Below are 15,922 nucleotides of genomic sequence, written 5' to 3' on the forward strand. Positions count from 1 at the left end.
ACTACATATCACTGTGTTGATAGATCGTAGCAGCTTGGTTTTATCATTTGGTACAGACTGCAATTTGTGTTATCCAAATGTGAAATAGACTTTCCTAAACTAGCTCTACTGGTATGGCACTTCAACTCCACAGATTTTAGACATGAAAATCTCTCTGCCTTAAATTTAGCTGCTCTTAACTGTCTAAATGTAATTGTCTTAAAGACAGTGGTTACATTTTTTCTTAGTTAATTTAGTTGTCTGTATGTAATTCTGTTTTATAGTCTTCACAAGATTGTTCTCTGCTCCTCATTAGTGATGTAACTATCATTTTACTTAACTAATTTGCTTTGTTTAAAATTCTCTCACCTTTTAAGAATACAGATTGCACACATCCATTTTTCTACCAGTTATACATTACAGACATCTAAACTTTTCTCTGTAAAAAGCCATACTTTAATCCACAAATGCATCAATAAAAGCACAATTAAATTTAAATAAAAATTAGTTGTTGGCTTCAATAAATGAGTCTTCAGTGTATTCATTTGTCCAATATTTTTTTTTTCTTAACAGGGTAGCAGGGTTGGTGTAGGGGAGCTTTTCAGCCATAACATGGGCCAAACTGGTACAGACAGCTGACATAAAGTCAGGCAGTATGAATAAGGCGTTTTAGTGGTATGATGGAACTAGACCCGCCATTTACTAGAACTGATAACTTATTTTTATAGGAGGATTTGAATGCACTTATTTTCCTTTTAAACAGATATTATTTTAGAATATTCTATAAACACATGGGATTTACATAGCCAAACTCTTAGCTTACATATTCAGTAATCATCTTTGTTTCTCCTTATCTATATAAAATAATCATATTTTACTATAATCAATAATTCCTGACTGCTTTTCCATTTAATCCCTTATATTCTTTCTGCTATAACTTAATTTATTATTGTTTGAAATATCACTGGTATTATTTTATAAATATAGTCTGCATTATTCAATGCAATAGATATTCAGTTTTTAATATATCACATTTCTCACCCTTTTCCCATGTAAATTTAATGATTCCTTCACAAGTTTTCCCTCCCCCAACCATTCACTACTTTTAATGGAATTTCCTTTTACCATATTTTTAATGTTTGATACATTCCAGATCCAGTACCATCCTACCCTGAACTTTAATCTTCCTTGAGTATCTTCAAAAAATGTATGCAATTCCTCTAAAGTTATTACAGTTTGTAATTCTTCTATTGTTTGCTGCAAAAACATGTTTACACCTAGCTCTTCATTGTCAGTTCACGTTCTCATTATCCTGGGTAAATATGAAGATATTTCCTCCTTTTTTCCTTTCAGATCATATATTTGTTTATATAATCGTTCAAACTTATTTTTTTTCCTCATACACTTATTTTTTAATAAAATATTCTTTATTTTTCCTCTCCAAGTTAAACTTCATATCTTTTATAACTTGGTATATCCTTGTTTTTTCCCATTCTTTCTGTTCTGCAATTTCAGCTGTAAATAAGCTTTCTTACTGCTTTCCTTTAAAAAATCTACCATTCTGTCCATGATGAAAAAATGACCATAATAACATGTTGTCCCCATAGTCTGTCTATTTCTTCTATCATCATTCTTTGTTTCATACACTTGCCTGTTAAACTTTTCACTCCTTTTACTTCTTATATTATATCCTCATTTATGATTTGAAAAAACTTTCGTATTTCCACATATCATGTTTCTTATATTATGTGGCATTACAAAATAATATTTTTTTTCTTTTTGTCCCCTTTTTATATGACCATTGTTTCTGATTTCATAATTTCAAATTTCCTCATTTAATAACTTCTCTTGCTTGCTTCATATTCTATCATACCTGTCTTTTTGTTGTTCTTGTATTAGTTTAAATCATATTTTCTTTTTTACAATTATAAAATATTTTATTTCTTCAAATAACTCTCTTTTATACCCTGTAGACATAAGTCCTGATCAACCTAAAAACAATTGTTTGAGATTACCAAATATCTGCACCAGTGATTTTGTATGCTCATATCATACAAATATACAATACCTTCACATTTTCTTTAAAAAGAAAATCTACTCCTGAATATTTCTTGTCCAGAATTCCAAGATATTTGATTTTTTTTCAAACTGAATTCTATTTAACTCTACTAAATTCTATATCTTGCAAACAAATTACATCTGCATTTAATTTATTACACCACCCAAAACCCTTATTCTTCTAACCTTATTTATCAGACTATTGCAGTCAATTAAATTCTACATTGTTTTTATTTCTTCTTAAATTTTGGTGAAAGATGTTTAAATTTTCCCTTTCTAATACTCACCCTTGCTTCTGTTGATTTATTTATTTTTTGTTGATATCTTCCTCATCTTCTTCTTCAGTCTTTCATTTCCTAATATTTCTTGTATATTTTCTGTTTCTACTTCATCTTCTTGAAATCCTATTTGAACATCATCCTCTTTTTTATTTAAAATATTCAGTTATTTGTTCAATGGTTACTCCTTTATCAGCTTCTTTTTCTTTTCTTCTGTTCCTCGCTGACATTTATTTTAAATTTCTGTCAATTTGTTGTTGCTTTTCTGTACTTTCATCCATTTTATCACATTCAAGCTAGTATTGCCCTTCTTTGTTACATACTCTGCATTTTTTTATTCTTATTCATTGCTCCCCCTCCTTTCACCACATTGAATGTGTTACTTTGCTAAATTCATTAATAGGATGAGAAGTACTTTCACAAAATAACATGTTTTCATTTAACCCATGTATCTTGAAGTCCCCATGACTTCTGACACAGATAATATACCAGGAAGATGTATATAGTTATTTCCCAATTTCAAAACAGCCTCTACTTTTCGATCCACATTCCAAACCTTTCTTTCTTTCTCAGTACCTGAAAATACTTCACACCTTTTCTAAAATTAATAGTATACCACATCTATCAAATATATGTTTTAAACTATAATATATTTTTTCTTAGTCTTCTCCCTTGTCCAGAAAATACACATTCATTCCAAGAAAACATATTTTCTTTTTCACCCAGGAATATAAAAAAAATTCTGTAAAAAGTAATCAAATCAAATGCCACATCACTAAACTCCTCCTTATCCAAACATATGAAAGATCTATCATCATGTACAGTAAACCATAAAGATATAATACTGCTCCAGACAATGTGTTTATGAACAGTTCCTTTTAAATTATTATTCTAACTGTAGGACTTTTTCCGTATTACATTAACAGTACCTGTTTGTTGCGTTTAATTATTCTTGCTGTAAAACAGTTCTTCAGTAGAATTCTTTCAGTTTTATTATCTATATTTCACTGGAGTTGTTCTTCAGTATTCTGCTCTTCCTGCTTTTCTCTGAAAATTCCAGCTGCAACTTCTGCTCATGACAGTTTTGACTCCTTCCTCTTCTTTTCTTTATTAGATAGACAAGTATCCTCAAGTCTGCCTGGTGATGTCACTGTCACACTACCCTCGTACATATCCTGCGCCACTCTTACATACTTCTCTGCCACTACTGATGTCCTCATACAATACCACAGCTCCTCTCTAGGTACTCTGTAATATGCTTTGTTTAAGTCCACAAAGACACAATGCAACTCCTTCTGACTTTCCTTATACTTATCCATCAACACCCTCAAAGCAAAAATTGCATCTGCAGTGGTCTTTCCTGGCATGAAACCATAATGCTAATCACTAATCATCACCTCCCTTCTTAACCTAGCTTCCACTACTCTTTTCATAACTTCATGCTGTGGCTGATCAGTTTTATCCCTCTGTAGTTACTAGAGCTCTGTACATCATCCTTATTCTTAAAAATCAGTACCAATACACTTCTTCTCCACTCCTCAGGCATCTACTCAGTTTCCAAGATTTCATTAAACAAGCTGGTTAAAAGTTCCAGTGCCCTCTCTCCTAAACACAGCCATGCTTTCACAGGTTTGTCATCTGGACGAGCAGCCTTTTCATTCTTCATCCTCTTCATAGCTGTCTTTACTTCTGACTTGATAATCCATTACACTTCCTGATTCACTATTCCCACATAATTCAACCTCTCTGTCTCATTCTGTTCATTCATCAGCCCCTCAAAGTACTCTTTCCATCTGCTCAGCACACTCTCTTCACTTGTGAGTACATCACTGCAACCAGCTGCACTTCTTTCCCAACTTAGTCCCTCTGTCTAGCCAATCGGTACAAGTCTTTTCTCCTTCCTTAGTGTCCAACCTTTCATGCAGCTCACCATACACCTTATTCTTAGACTTTGTCATATCTCTCTTCACCATACCCCTCATATCTTTGTATTCCTGCCTACTTTCTTTATCTCTGACAATCCCACTTCTTCTTCACCAACCTCTTCCTCTGTATACTCTCCTGTACATCCTCATTCCACCACCAGGTCTCCTTGTCCTCCTCCCTCTGGCAAGATGTCACACCAAGCACTTTTCTAGCTGTTTCCCTTACCACCTCTGCTGTAGTTGCCCAGCTATCTGATAACTCTTCACTGCCACCCAGTGAATGCTTAAATGTGGTAATCTGATTCTCTGGATTCTGAGAAAAAGGGCTTCAATAACAGATGGGAAAGGAACATACTTTGGAAATTAGTTAAAGGTGGTCATTGCAGCTTTTCTAGTTATGAGGTTCTAAATGGCTAGACTTTAACATGTATGTCAACTTGGATTGGATAAGCGATAGGTAAAGTACTGGCATGATGGAAGATGGTAGAAGGATATAGCACTATTTTAACAGTCACTGACTATGTAGTCCTTTAAGAGAATGCATCTGGCTTTTATAGGTGTTGCATTAAAATTTATTCTGAATTAAGAAGGGACATTCATATGGAGAGTGATATTGTCAGTGCATGTCATCTCCAAGTTTTGAGGGTAAAGCCATAAATATGATGATGTAATATTACATGAGCCGACTTAAAAAGTAGAGAGGAATACAATTTGGCACTGCTGTATAGATGAGCGTTACTCTTACGTGGTTCACGTTTCAAGATTGTTATAATGACTGTCTCCAGTGTGATTTGGTGGTTTAATAATAATCTAGATTCAACTATGATGATGAGGAAGATGATAATTTGTTTGGTTTGATGTAATGTATCATACATAAAGGTGATTTTTTTTTGATCGAGTACAATACTGGCCTTTTCCTAACCAGCTCCTGCCCCACTCCAAAAAGTTAAAATATACCAGTAATCCATTAAAGATCTTTGCAGAACTTGCATCAGCATCATGAATGGTTTTCAACAACACCTTCTGCAAACTGGCCACACAAATCCTGGTGAATAACTTAACAACTGCACTGCAAAATGCTCAACAACACCTTCTGTAAACCTGCTCATCCCATTTAACTGCCTGGATCACTTGTTAAACCTGCTCATCCCATTTAATTACCTTTCAGATAAGCTGCGCAGTCCGCAGTATTATTTCCTTTCTGCCTTACTTGTGTTAGGAATTGCCTTATGTCCGTCTGATATAGTCTTATATTCAGTCACTGCTTTTGGTGCTGCACTGTTTTCTGAAAAGATGGTGCAGTCATCTACTACCCTTAAGCATTCTGTCTAGAAGTTATCTTTGTGAAGGTGTTTATGGTTTAAAAGGCAAAATACACTAAGATACCCTCCCTGGGGTACTGCCATGAAAGAGATGAGCATCAATTACAATCACATTTATCCACACATGATTATTGAAACGTATAAATCAGAAAATACAGGCTCATGAGTGTCGTTATCTAAACAAGCTGTATTGCAGCTGCTCATGTTCCAATTGCTTGTTGAGTACAGTCTCTCAGCCAGGCTCAGAATCATGATCAGGGTTAGAAATGCATGTTTTAGCATTTATCACGTGATACATTTTAATGTTTCATATAAAAAAATGATCAGTTCTGGTATACAATATATAATAATTTCCCCTCTCTTTTAGAGGCTATCTGTAATTTTTTTTAATAGTTAACATTTAACTACTCCTAGTTCTACACAGAGAATTCTATTGCCCTGAAATTAAATTTATTAATATATTTGTATTTTATTTCACTGCATTTAATTTATATTTGTTTGCCAGAGTAGTATACTGATTCAGTGACTATTTGCAGGCACAACTCTTGTGAAAGAGCTCAGAGTAAAAAATATAAAAAGGACAAACAAAAATGGTGCAACATACAATTTAAAATAATTGTAAAATTGTTTAATAGAAACAGTGGGATGGTTGTAAAACTGCAAATAGTAAATAATAAGAACTGTCCAGATAATGGATTAAGATGGTGATGTTACAGTGCTCAGTTTGAGCTGCCATGGAAAGTGGTGTGAGGTAGTTAAGTAGAAAAGTGATAGAAGTGGAGACCGAAAGTGGGTAGGAAGGTGTCCCAGAATAACCATTGAGCTGTAAAGTAGCGATGAGGGTGTAAGCAATGGCCGTAGCTATGTATGAGTCACCATGAGAGAATTAGATAACATGACCAGGTGGACTACTGTTTAAGATGAGAGCTGAGATATTTCCAAAAGAAGGACAGATTGAAGTGTTCAATGAGGTGTGAAGGCAGAATTTGTTGGAGGTAGGGGGCACTTTGTAACAAATTATGTAAGTTATAAGAAGATGTGTTTTCATAGAGTTTAGCTGGTAGCAGAGTGAAGGATTGTAAATGAAGTAATTTGAAGAGCTGAATTCTGAGGAGGTGATTGTTTTTCTGTTTACTTGGGAGACATTTTGCTTTTTTTTCTAGGTTGAGGACGTGGTGTCCTTTTCTTGAAGATTGCTCATGAAATGGCAGATAGAATTGGAGATAGTTTGGACTAAAGTGAAGTTATATTTGAAGGCTGAAGCATTGATAGGGAATCTGTATTGTAGTTGTGCTAGGAGGTATTTAAGCTAGAGACTTACGTATTTGAAGGAAGATGTGGATTTAGTGATGGAATTGTTTTGGTTAGTAATGCTAAGGTTCTTAGCACATTTAGCAAGTGTTTGTGAAGTTCCATATAGCATTGTTTGTCATTTTAGAGAGGTTTAGAAGACTGTGTTGGATTAGCCAGTTCTGAAGCTGCTTCAGGTCAACATGGATTAGTGATTGCATTATAGTGAGAGATGACTGCCTCTATAGATGATCTATATCATCAGATTATAGGAGGAGATGGAGTTCTGTTAGATCAGCATCATATAAATGTAAAGATTGCATATGCCAGATTGCCAGATGTCTTCAGAGTTGTATTATAAAAAAAGCAAAGCAAAATGATGAACATTAGACAACATTTGTAGGGGAGAATCTACCCTCCACCCTGCATGTAGGAACTTGGGCTTCTATATATGACTAACACTCAGCTCGTGCTACCTTTGAGAACATGCAGGGGACATGTTAGTTTTTTTTTTCAAATGTGGAGAAAGACTGGAATTAAACTGTTGAAATATAAGGTTTGAGCAGAATCCCCAGCTCTGGCTGTGTGTGGAGACGCTAAATGTACTGATACTTTGATCTGCTCTATTTAATAACACACTGATGTGCATTGACATTTTCTGCAAGAGAAAATGTACTGTTGACATGTACATCAACTGAATGCTAGTTTTCTACAGTATTACATCTGTTCAACACTTAAGAAACCATACTCTAGTAAATGGCACTCTTGGAAGTGCCTCGGATGCAATGTCTATCTTATGTAATGTTAGGCACTGGTTATGCTTGAGAGTCCTATTAGTTTTGGCATTCTTGAAATCTGGTATTTTATGACTGTCATTTTTAGATGTAGTGCAGTCTGTTTCAGTAAAATTTAGCAGTATGTTTAACACATTAACATTTCTTAACTATGCATGATAATGTTTAACTGTTGAGATGTACAACTCTTTCATTTTATCCATACAGAAAAAAATATTGTTGAAATACTTTTCTAAAGACAATTTATAATGAATATAACATAAATATAAAACATGTATATGCATATAAAAAAAAATCAAAACTTGATTTTCTTTATAGTCTTTAAAACTTTATTAAAGTCCCGAAGGATATAACGTTAACACTTAATGTTTCTAGCACCATTAAGTCTCTGTTATTTATCAGTCGCTATTTAACCTCCTTATATTCTAAAATTGTATTAACTGAATACATAATCTATAATCTTCTTCTTCTTCTTTCGGCTTTTTCCGGTTAGGGGTCGCCACAGCGGATCACCTTGTCCGCACATTGAATGTCAGTGGAGTTTTACGGTGTTGAGTTGCCAGCCCGGCGCCCAACCTTCCACAGAAGGCACACTCACACGCACACCTAGGGCCAATTTAGAGTGTCCAATCCACCTGCAGCATGTCTTTGGGATGTGGGAGGAAACCAGAGCACCCGGAGGAAACCCACGCGACCACAGGAAGGACATGCAGACTCCGCACAGAAGGCACCCCAGCCGAGGATCGAACCGGAGAACCTCTTGCTGTGAGGCGGCAATGCTAACCACTGCACCACCGTGGCCGCCCGAATACATAATCTATAATAAAAAACTAAATTTCTTAAAGTTTGTGTATTCCCTAGAATGCTTTGTTTTGCTAACTGCTATTGCATTAGTGAAACCCTTATTTATTTAAAAAGGTATTTAGACATTAATAATAAATAATGAATAAAAGTTTAAAGTAAAAACTTGATACATTTATATTAGAGTATTTCAGTGATTATTTGTATAAGTGTACTATATTATGTCAGAGGATTTGATCATGTGTCTGAGTGAATATGCATAAAAAGGTTAATTGTGGGGTATTTAATTTTTATGATGAAGTTTTTGTTACATATTAAAGAACAAAAGTGATTAACAATATTCCTGGTCTGGTCTGCATCTCCATTACACTTTGCCAGCATTCTGATTGTAATTGTTTTTAAGAAAATTTGCTGCTTTTCATGAAGGCGCTTAATTAATAGCCTCCATGCCCTTAACTGGAAGTGACTAAAGACTCTACCATGGATTATGCTGTCTCGCACGTCAATAAAATCTAAGATTCTATCTAGGTATTCTAAACACACTATCCACTCTCAAAAATAGTCAAAGCAACCTTGCCCAGTGGCTATCCTTAAAAAGTAAATAACATACAAAACAAGGAGACAAAGCATGGAACGTCTAAAATGTCTCCCACTTTACTAGCATATAAACAACTAAGAAACCTAAAAAAAAAAATTATCTCCAGAGATAAGAAAGCCTATTACTCAACCAATCAGTATATACACAACAGTAATCCAAAACTGCTCTGGGACTCACTCAGTAAACTATTAAGTCCAGGGCCAGCCACACAGCCAGCAGCAACATTACAGAAATAAAATGTTGCCATAACCGACCAATTTAGTACCCTTAGACTGTACCATCATTAACCCACCAGGTGACTAATCAAGCTCTTCATGTTCCTACACAATAAAATAACCTTACTAAACATTTCTCCTTCCAACCAGTTCCCAGAGCTACCATCAAAAATACCTCAAAAAATTAAAATTACTACAACTACCCCTGACAATCAACCTGGTGAATCTCTTAAAACTGCTGAGGTCATTGCATATCTAGTTTCAATTCAGATAAATTAATCCATGTCTAAAAATAAAGTCCCCTCACACTGGAAAAATGATTCAGTATTTCACTGCACAAGAGAAAAATCAACACAGAGCTTTCAAACTGTGGGTTACTTGTCAACTTATCATTCCTATCAAAATATTAGAAAAATGTATTCATATGCAACGTTTCAACTATCTAATAGATAACCAGCATGGCTTCCATCCTTATCCTAGCACAACTACTGCTTTGCTGAATTTTGGTGACATTGTCAACACCCATAGGAATGCTGGAAGCTTAGCCTTGACCATCTTCCAAGACTTATCAAAAGCTTTTGATACTGTATCCTACCGGAACTAGTTACAGAAACTCCCATTCTTAGGGCGCACCACATCATCACTGTATTGGTTCCACAGCTACCTCACAAACAGAGCACAAGCAGTGAAATGGAAAAATGATTTCTCCCATCTTTCTGTGTATAACTTTTGGTGTCCTACAAGGATCTAAACTAGGCCCCATACTTCAACATATTCATCGATGACCTCCACAATGCTACAAAAATGCTACCCTAGCTCAATACGCTGATGACTGGTCTGCCAAAATGCTCTTAACCCCAAGACTGTCTTATTGATTGATACACGAGAAAATAATTTCCAACTGCTACTAAACATGAAGAAAAAATATTGCTCTTTATCCCAAAACACAGTTCTGTCAAAACAGCACTATTCATTATTATCTGTGCCAACACCGCCATGATAGAAGCAAATCAAATAAAATTACTGGGTGTCATCAGAGATGACCAGTTTAAATTTTATCACTATGCATTACGTTAAAAAAAATCTCATCATAAGCAAGGTACATTATGCAAAGTAAAAACCTACCTCAGCATTATAGCCAGAAGACATTTAACCTCTACTTTTACTGCCCTCTCTTCTTTTTGCTTCCCCAATCTTCATTGACCTTCAAGTCTCACAACTGTCTAAACTTGACTAATGCTGTAATAAAACAGACAAATCTGCAGTACACTCTAAGAAAAGACAACACCACTGCCTAGCCCTCAGAGACTGGCTAGAGTCATCATCATGTCACCTAGAACTCTATGTATTGTTGTTAGTTTATCAGCTAAATACAATATGCAGACTTCTGTATACGCCATAAAATTGCCTATAACAATTTAATACAGAAATACACTTTCAACAGAATTATATGCTCTAGAGAAGAAACACTAGCTACTATAACCAAGTCAACTAGTACTGCAGAGGACTCTGTATTCAGATAGTTTAGGTAAACTATGGCAACGTGTCCTACTAGCACTGAAATCCATTCAGAATGCAAACTTGTGTAAAACACACCTGAAACTTCACCTGTCAAATCAATGTATCTGCACCTGCATGTCGCCAGGATAAATGTCACAGCTATCTTCAGCTTGCTCTGCCACCAAACCATTTTTTGTCATTCAGGGTCTTATGCCCCACAACAAGTCTTCACTAGTAGCTGAATAGTCTTGCTATCATCTCCCAAGCATAATACATGTTTGCGACACTGCTTATACCCACCTCTATATTTCTAATATAAACCTTGTGATGGGTACATAAACCTGCTTTATACACCACTTCTATATTAACATTTCTGCCCCACCCAGCTGTTTCACTCACTTCCATGTCTTTGAATTTTATCTGTTTGACAAACCCACTAATATAACTCTTGAAATGCTCAATGTTCATCATCTGCTGTTGCATAAATATCTTCTGTACTGTAATAGTTGCATTTGTTTCATATGAATGCCTATTTGTTAATGTACATTTAATGTTTGTCTGTGCATATTACTGAATGTCTGAAATATGTCAGAGTTTTTTTTTTTTACTAAACCCAGTCAAACAAACTCCACAAGCAAAAGTTAAATAAAATAAACTATACATAGAAACATATGATTATATCATAATTCGTAGAACGTACCAATGTGAGAAACATAAATGTGTGACACACAAAATATAAAATAAACTATACATAGATATATATGGTTATATCATCATTAGTAGAACATACCAAGGTGAGAAACATAAATATAAATAAACTATACATAGATATATATGGTTATATCACCATTCGTAGAACATACCAATTTGAGAAACACAAATGTGTGACCCACAAAATATAAAATAAACTATACATAGATATATATGGTTATATCATCATTCGTAGAACATACCAATGTGAGAAACACAAATGTGTGACCCACAAAATATAAAATAAACTATACATAGATATATATGGTTATATCATCATTCGTAGAACATACCAATGTGAGAAACATAAATGTGTGACACACAAAATATAAAATAAACTATACATAGATATATATGATTATATCATCATTAGTAGAACATACCAATGTGAGAAACACAAATGTGTCACCCACAAAATATAAAAGAAACTATACATAGATATATAAGGTTATATCATCATTCCTAGAACATAGCAATGTGAGAAATACAAATGTGTGACACACAAAATATAAAATAAACTATACATAGATATATACGGTTATATCATCATTCGTAGAACATACCAAGGTGAGAAACACAAATGTGTGACACACAAAATATAAAATAAACTATACATAGATATATATTAGGCAAGTAAAAAATGTTACCAGTTCAACAGCTAACCTTTCCTAAAAGATAAAAATCAAATAAAAGTCCAAAAAGCAAAGGTATGGCTCCAAACTTCAAAATCTGTTGAAATACGAATCCAAAATCCAAGAAGTTGATGTCAGCTCAACTTTATTCACACAAGCGCTTTCACATATAGCTTCATCAGGTGCATAATACATGCTGATTAGAACACCTATTTATACTAACAGTTAATCATGTGACAAAACCTAGATGCAAATAATTAAAGTGAACATGCAGCTAAAAAATGTCATAAAATTTTTTATATAAAACATTAAACAATATTACATACTCATGTATACATACATAAATATAAAATAAATGTTGTTAAAATAATTGTAATTACTTCCTCAAAGACCTTTTCTGTAATGTTGGTTTAATAGGAACATGGTCATTTAGACCATGCCCACAGTTGGCCCTTAATCTAATAATCCAACCTGCTTCTAACTCTTCAGTTCTATGTCTTACATTACCCCTTCTCACAGTCTCAAAAGTTTTAGCTAGTACTGAGAACATAAAAACATGTTTTATATCTGTTTGCATGACATACTTGGCAAGTGCATTAGTACCATTCATTCTCTTAATGTTATATAAATGCTCTCTAATCCTCTCTCTAAGACTGTGGTCAGTCTTACCTACATAGTATTTATTACATAGGGTACAGACTGCAAGATATACAACATGCATGGTGCCACAATCAGCACTAGTAGTAAGTCTGTAAAATTCACCTGTATCAGGATGTCTAAATTCAGAAGCTGTGGACACATAACTACAATAATTACATGTCCCACATGGTTGGTGCCCAAATTATTGATTAAATATTCATTCTGGGATTTATGACATAACCCAGACTTTAATGATTTCATATTCTTAAAAGAAAATTGAGATATATATGGTTATATCATCATTAGTAGAACATATCAATGTGAGAAACACAAATGTGTGACATACAAAATATAAAATAAACTATACAAAGATATATATGGTTATATCATCATTCGTAGAAAATACCAATGTGAGAAACACAAATGTGTGACCCACAAAATATAAAATAAACTATACATAGATATATATGGTTATATCATCATTCGTAGAACATACCAATGTGAGAAACACAAATGTGTGACCCTCAAAATATAAAATAAACTATACATAGTTATATACGGTTATATCATCATTCGTAGAAAATACCAATGTGAGAAACACAAATGTGTGACCCACAAAATATAAAATAAACTATACATAGATATATATGGTTATATCATCATTCGTAGAACATACCAATGTGAGAAACACAAATGTGTGACCCACAAAATATAAAATAAACTATACATAGTTATATATGGTTATATCATCATTAGTAGAACATACCAAGGTGAGAAACATAAATATAAATAAACTATACATAGATATATATGGTTATATCATCATTAGTAGAACATACCAAGGTGAGAAACACAAATGTGTGACACACAAAATATAAAATAAAATATACACAGATATATATGATTATATCACCATTCGTAGAACATACCAATCTGAGAAACACAAATGTGTGACACACAAAATATAAAATAAACTATACATGGATATATATGATTATATCACCATTCGTAGAACATACCAATGTGAGAAACACAAATGTGTGACAAACAAAATATGAAATAAACTATACATAGATATATATGATTATATCACCATTCGTAGAACATACCAATTTGAGAAACACAAATGTGTGACCCACAAAATATAAAATAAACTATACATAGATATATGGTTATATCATCATTCGTAGAACACAAATTTGTGACCCACAAAATATAAAATAAACTATACATAGATATATATGGTTATATCATCATTCGTAGAACATACCAATGTGAGAAACACAAATGTGTGACACACAAAATATAAAATAAACTATACATAGATATATACGGTTATATCATCATTCGTAGAACATACCAATGTGAGAAACACAAATGTGTGACACACAAAATATAAAATAAACTATACATAGATATATATGGTTATATCACCATTCGTAGAACATACCAATGTGAGATACACAAATGTGTGACACTCAAAATATAAAATAAACTATACATAGATATATACAGTTATATCATCATTCGTAGAACATACCAAGGCGAGAAACACAAATGTGTGACCCACAAAATATAAAATAAACTATACATAGATATATACGGTTATATCATCATTCGTAGAACATACCAAGGTGAGAATCACAAATGTGTGACCCATAAAATATAAAATGAACTATACATAGATCATCATCATCATCTTCTTTCGGCTGTTCCCATTAGGGTTCGCCACAGTGGATCATCTGTTTCAATTTCTTCCTGTCCTCTGGATCATGCTCTTTCACACCAACTGCCTGCATGTCCTCTCTCACCACATCCATAAACCTTATCTTAGGCCTTCCTCTTTTCCTCTTACCTGCAGATCCATCCTTAGCATCCTTTTCCCAAAATACCCAGCATCCCTCCTCAGCACATGTCCAAAAAACTATACATAGATAGATATATAAGGTTATATCATCATTTGTAGAACATACCAAGGTGAGAAACACAAATGTCTGACACACAAAATATAAAATAAACTATACATAGATATATATGATTATATCATCATTCGTAGAACATACCAAGGTGAGAAACACAAATGTGTGACACAGAAAATATAAAATAAACTATACATAGTTATATACGGTTATATCATCATTCGTAGAACATACCAAGGTGAGAAACACAAATGTGTGACACACAAAATATAAAATAAACTATACAAAGATATATACGGTTATATCATCATTCGTAGAACATACCAATGTGAGAAACACAAATGTGTGACACACAAAATATAAAATAAACTATACATAGATATATATGGTTATATCATCATTCATAGAACATACCAATGTGAGAAACACAAATGTGTGACCCACAAAATATAAAATAAACTATACATAGATATATACGGTTATATCATCATTCGTAGAACATACCAATGTGAGAAACAAAAATGTGTGACCCACAAAATATAAAATAAACTATACATAGATATATATGGTTATATCATCATTCGTAGAACATACCAAGGTGAGAAACACAAATGTGTGACCCACAAAATATAAAATAAACTATACATAGATATATACAGTTATATCATCATTCATAGAACACACCAAGGGGAGAAACACAAATGTGTGACACACAAAATATAAAATAAACTATACATAGATATATACGGTTATATCATCATTCGTAGAACATAGAAATGTGAGAAACACAAATGTGTGACCCACAAAATATAAAATAAACTATACATAGATATATATGGTTATATCATCATTCGTAGAACATAGCAATGTGAGAAACACAAATGTGGGACACAGAAAATATAAAATAAACTATAGATAGATATATATGATTATATCATCATTCGTAGAACATACCAATGTGAAAAACACAAATGTGTGACACACAACATATGAAATAAACTATACATAGATATATATGGTTATATCATCATTCGTAGAACATACCAATGTGAGAAACACAAATGTGTGACCCACAAAATATAAAATAAACTATACATAGATATATATGATTATATCATCATTCGTAGAACATACCAATGTGAGAAACACAAATGTGTGACACACAAAATATGAAATAAACTATACATAGATATATATGATTATATCATCATTCGTAGAACAT

Source organism: Protopterus annectens, chromosome 7.part0 (assembly GCF_019279795.1).
Source record: "Protopterus annectens isolate FY-2018-M chromosome 7.part0, PAN1.0, whole genome shotgun sequence".
Classification (NCBI taxonomy): Eukaryota; Metazoa; Chordata; order Ceratodontiformes; family Protopteridae; genus Protopterus; species Protopterus annectens.